This window comes from Hypanus sabinus, chromosome 29 (genome assembly GCF_030144855.1).
Source record: "Hypanus sabinus isolate sHypSab1 chromosome 29, sHypSab1.hap1, whole genome shotgun sequence".
NCBI lineage: Eukaryota > Metazoa > Chordata > Chondrichthyes > Myliobatiformes > Dasyatidae > Hypanus > Hypanus sabinus.
The window spans coordinates 23,884,526-23,890,525 of record NC_082734.1 but is presented as its reverse complement, the minus strand read 5'-3'; the positions used below and the strand labels follow the sequence as shown (position 1 = coordinate 23,890,525).

Here is a 6,000-nt window from a genome sequence, read left to right as displayed (position 1 = left end):
TACATACAGGCTAGACAGGGCTAAGATGGCAAATTGAGGTAGTATTTAGCTAACACGTGGACAGGAACATGGAGGGTCATAGCTTAGAAGGATCTTGGTTGAATGCAGGAAATTCAGACCAGTTGGGTCGGTGCCATGGTTGGATGAACACATTGGAAAGAAGGAATCACCATCAGAATCAGAAGAAAACAGAGACACAACAGAACGCAGATGCTGGAATCTGGAGCATCAAACAATCCGGAGGAACTCAGAGGGCTTAGTGATCTGTGATCACTCCTAGAAGTTTATGCTCATACCTCTAGCACTGGATGTAATCCTTGAACCAACACACAAGATGCCAGGCGGCATTGATGGAGTGAGATGGACAGTCAACATTTTGGTTTGAAACCATATCCCTAGGTGGGATGCATCCAGTTGTGAGTCCACATGACATGATTCAACCCAAAATGTCAGCATTCATTCCCCTCCACAGATGCTGCAAAAACTGCTGAGGTCCTCCAGCATCTTATGTGTTACTTCCAGATTCCAATACATGTATTATGCCTGGAAAAAACACAAACACAAATAAATCTGACTAAAACTGATGGGTAGAGAGAGTCATAAAGAGAGCTTTGGAACATCGGCCTTCATAAATCAGAGTATTGAGTACAGAAGTTGGGATGTCAAAGTTGTGAAAGACATTGGTGAGGCCAAATTTGGAATATTGTGTGCCTACCTGCAGGAAAAATAGCAATAAGATTGAAAGAGTACAGAGGAAATTTACAAGGACGTTGCTGTGGCTTGACTGGCAGTCCATCTAAGAGAGGGAAAACTCTGATTTCAAACTTCTGCTGGCTTGCGGCCATACTTACTCATGGGAAAGGCTTCAGGAGTAAACCGAGGACAAATCCAGAACTGGAGTCCCTAAGGCAGTCGACTTTGCCTTCAACCTCATTCTGACAGCTGCTGTGACGACACTGGTGCCAAGCTGTATCGGCCTTTGCCCGTACCTTGGACAACATTGGTGTCATGGAGAGGGGAGACTTGCAGCATGGGCAACTGCCGGTCTTCTATACAACCTTGCCCAGGCCTGCGCCCTGGACAGGACACACCAGTACTTTCCAGGCGCAGTTCCATTGTCTTGCGAGACTAAAGGATGCCACCGGGGGAATGAGTGGAGGTTTGATAGAGGTATAGATAGGTAAATGCAAAACAGGTTTTCTTCCTACTGAGCAACACACACAAAGTGCTGGAGGAACTCAGCAGCCCAGGCAACATCTATGGATATGGACAAACAGTCAAAGTTTTGGGCTGAGACCTTTTTTTTAAAAAAAAGAGGTTCAACAAGACTGGAGCTAGTGGTTATCGGTTAAGGATGAAATGTTAGATAATTAGGGGGGACCTTCCACAGAGGGTGATGCAGGTGTGAAAGGAACTGCCAGCCGCAGTGATGGTTATGGTTTCAATTGAAACATTTCTAAGGGTATGGAAGGCTATAGTCCAGGTGTGGGTCGATAGAACCAAGCCTGAGATGGAATAGAAGGGCTAAAGGGGTGCAAGTCCTCTATGACTAAAATAATGTACAACGTTCACTGAGGGTGGTGAAGAAGGCTTTTGGCATCAGTCAGGGCACCGATTTGGGACATTACGGTATAGTTAATAAGCACATACTGACGTACTGAAATCCACATGCCCTTCACTCCCATCATTCGCCATTTCACAATTTCTACAATCGCTAAATGACGTCACATAGCGACCGCGATATTTGATTGGTTGAGCTAAGGCGGGAAGACTGACGACATGACAGACGATAGGTACAAACAACAACCAATCAAAAATGCTGACGTCAAGACATCGAAGCTACTATTGGTCGATTTGAAACTGGTCGACCGCTGATTGGCTCTAGCCGCGGTCCATCAAAGTGGGCAGCGTCGGCCGCCATTTTGTGGCGAGATTCGGAGAGGGAGTTTAGGAGGCGAGAGATCTGAACAGGAGAAGTCGTGGACGGCAGGTGAGGCCTATCGTGAAGAAATGTGCGGCTCTGGGAGTGGTGGTAGCCCGCAGCTCACCGGTGGGAGGGAAGAGCAGCGACCTGGTCCCGTTGTAATCCAAGCGGAGGAGCGTGGGCCCAGCGTTGCTGCTTGAGGCCTATTTACGCCCCCGTGTTCACCACTCCTCTTCTCCTCTTTACACCCCGGTATACCCATTTGTTTCCCACCTTTATACCCCAGCCCTTCCCTCTCTCCTTGCGCCTGCTTGTAGTCTTTTCCTTGCCCCTTGTAGTTCTCCCCTCCCCCCACGTGCTCCCTCTTGGCCCTCCCCGCCCCCCTGACCCTCAGCTCCCCCCTTGTGCCCCTTTTTGGCCCTCAGTTTCCCCCCCCCATGCTCCTCTTTTATACCTGTTAAATGCCCTGCTTGTTTCCCCTTCCCCCTTTCTGTTATCCTGCTGCCATCATCTTTGCTTTGCACAGTCTTCCCCCTGTGTTGCACCCACATTTATTATGCTGCCTCTATCCAAGTTGCAACATTCCTCGGGGCCTGTGTACACAACACAGTAATATAACTCGCACACAAAACATAAATTTATATTACCACAGATATTTAGCCATACTGTGCATTTACGATGCAAGTTTAAAAAGTAAACTCATACATGATGAAATTTGGAATGGCGACAGGGAGTTCAGTAGTCTTGTGAAATAAGCTGGTTCCTATCTATCCTCATGTTTTTCAAGTTTTGATGTTTAACATTTTGGTATGGATCTTCTCCTCTGCACTAGTTAATCACTCTCCTAAATCTAATGTCTGCTTTCTCTCGTAATTCTCAATTTTTCTCCTTTATTATATTATGTTGAGCTATGACAGGATTCTCATCCCTCAAGATTTCAATATTCATTTTAATGACCTCTCAAATGCTCACTCTGCCAGATGTATTCTGGAGCCTAGATCTTACCCAACATGTCACTGAGCCCACCCCATTGATTTGGAAATGCACTTAGTAATGACAAAAGGGTTAAATATTATTAGTGCTTCTCTCTCTGATACCACTGTGTCTGGTTGTTTCTGTGTAATTTTTTATGCTCGCATGTCTGGAATCAAAATCATGAAAGAAATTATAGCTAAAGAAATGTTCCTGATGCTGCAACTCCACTTAAATTCTCTGAGCAGGCTAGTTTATCTGACCCCTGTGACACTAAACTGCTCAGTAAATTGAAATGATTGATCCTTCCAACAATAACTTGACGAATATAATAAACATGGTGGCCCCATTTACAGTTAAAAAGAAATCACATATGTGATGTCAGAATGTTCACAAGATCACAAGACAAAGGAGCAGAAGTGGGCCTTTCGGCCCATCGTGTCTGCTCTGCCACTCCACCATGAGCTAAACTATGAACTCATCATTCAGAGTAGCTGAGTGAAAATGGAGGAAAACTGGACTAGAATACATAATTGTAATCAACAAATTTACTTCCATTAGGGAGAGTATAGATCGGTAACCTCTATAAAAAGAGGGTAACCATGTCAAAATTTATAAGTATTTTCAGTTCAGAACTGCATAAGATTATAACAAAGAGTAAATAGTTTACTTGCTGTCTCAACTCTGCCCCACTGCACCTTTTAAGGATTCTTAATAATAATGTTTTCAATTCTTTTAAGAAAATTATTAGCACATCCCCTTTTTCCAGATGCCTTCAAAGCAGCAGCTGTCAAACTGCTACTTAAAAAGTCAAGCCTCGAAAATGAGGTAGTACCTAACTACAGGGCTATATCTAAACTTTCCTTCATGGGTAAGATGTTTGAAAAAGTCATTTTCAACTAATTTGACAACTTTCTGAATGGGAACTATATTCTAGAAAAGTTTCAGGCAAGTTTTAGAACAAGCCACAGCATGGAAGTGGCCCTTACCAAAACTGTCAGCAACCTTGGACTCAGCACTAATGAGTTCTAATTCTTAAATCTGAGTACTTCCTTCAACACAATTGACCACAGCATTCTCCTAGATTGCCTTGGGAACTGGGTTGTCTTAGAAACCAATTTTCTAAGAGTTATGATGTACCTTTTGGTGGTGTTCAGGAAAGATGTCTTGGCCCTACTCTCCTCTGTAGAAACGCTCCCTTTAGGAGACATCATTAGAAAGTTTCAACTTGATTTCCCCTGTATGCTGATGAAACACAATTGTATGTCTTGGTTGAATCTGATCATAACACCCTGACTTTTGGAATGGCTAGAATAAATGGATGAGCAACAATTTTCTAAAACTATATGAAGATAAAACTGGTCCCAAGGTCAAAAAGAGATAAACTTGGGAGCTTTGCTCCCCTTGTAAAATCAGAAGTAACAAACCCGGGTGTGTCCTTGAATCAGATTTGAATTTTAAATCCCACATAAAGTGACTAGAGCAGCATTTTTACACTTGAGAAATATTGTAAAGCTACGTTTATTTCTGTCATGTAATCTTGCTGAAAAACTTATTCAAGCCTTAGTATCTCGAATAGACTTAGATTACTCCAATGCACTTCTGACTGGCCTTACAAAACAATCTATTGACAAACATCCAACTCATTCAGAACTCTGCTGCTAGACTTTTAACCAAAACCAGGATGAGGGAAATATCACTCCATACTAGCTACTCAGAATTGGCTTCCTGTACCTTTTAGAATTGATTATAAAGTTCTCTTACTTAGTTCTAATGCTCTTAATGGTCTGGGACTGGAGTGAGTATAACATAATTGTTTTTTTTTAATCCTGCTCCAGCTTTCCGGTCTTCTTCCGTCTGCCTCTTAAATGTAAACGATCTCCCTCTAAAGATAATCAGGTTTTTTGAACTACACTGCTAAACAGGAATACTTAAAAGTATAAGGGATACAGACTCAGTGGACACTTTCAAACGGCAGTTCAAATCCCACCTATTTTTGCTTTTATCCAGCATCTTTTTGTCTTATTATTTTCATGATTATTTTTAAATTTTCTTGTTTGTACTTTTATTCAATTTTTATTCACTTTGAAGTACATCTGTGTGAAAAGTGCTCTATAAATAATTATCCTAACAGTTGTCCTAATGCTACAGTACCTCTGGCCTGATGGTAAGGGATTCAGAGAGATCAGATTGGAGGGTGCATTGACTATGTTAAGGGCCCTGCATATTCAGTGCTGATAAATTTTGTGGATATGAAGAAGAGAATGATTCTTTTAGCAGTCCTCACAATTTACAATTAATTGTTTTTTTGTGAATGCTGTATATGGGGCTATACACCTATAAGTGACAATAAACTCAACTTGTCTTGGCTTCTTTCAATTTCCAAAAGTATTTTAATCTCTTCTGAATGTGATCTGCAACTGATCCTGACACACTCTAATTAAAGAATTCCTAAGGTTGACTGAGTTTTGGATGAAGATTTTTTTTATACTGTTCAGAATATATGTCTAGTTTGCTTTAATATCCTCAAGGAGTTGGTCTATTGAGCATTTGCTAACATCAACCTTTTACCCTTCATTTGTTAAGTTGGGACATCAACATGCTATTCCAGTGCTGGATATAATTAAATCATCTCTAGTCTGATATCCTCTTGCAAATAGTAAAACGTTCTTTACTTGCAAGTTAATTTTTAGTGATTTATGTAGAACATCACTGAGCATTTTCTGAACATCAGCGCTTTTCAGTTGTCTCATTTACAAACATGAAATCGCTAGTTTTCTAAGTCGATGACGTCCCATGCTTCCACTTTATATTTTATCTGCCACATCACTGCACGTTGACTTGACCTTTGTATATTACCCGAAGCCTTTCTGCATCTCCACTGCTGCCCACTTTTGTGTTACCAGCAAATTTGGTTTTGTCGCATTTGATCTTTTCATCCGAGTTATGCATGCACAAAATGCTGGAGGAACACACAGATCAGGCAGCATCTATGGAGTGGAATAAAGAGTGTAGGTTTCAAGCCAAGACCCTTCACTAGGACTGGAATGGAAGGGGTGAGGAACCCAGCAAAATCTTTACTGCCACAATGATGCCACTCTCAG

General features: G+C 41.7%; 1 protein-coding gene across 1 annotated transcript in view; it reads left to right on the top strand.

The window, feature by feature from the left end:
* Positions 1 to 1,894: 1,894 nt before the first annotated feature.
* The window catches only part of LOC132383134 (serine/arginine-rich splicing factor 3-like), a 33,936-nt gene continuing 29,830 nt past the window's right edge, over positions 1,895 to 6,000 (top strand). The window contains exon 1 of the mRNA XM_059953963.1: positions 1,895 to 1,990. The gene's annotated coding sequence lies outside the window, so the exon portion shown is untranslated. The remainder of the gene's footprint in view (positions 1,991 to 6,000) is intronic.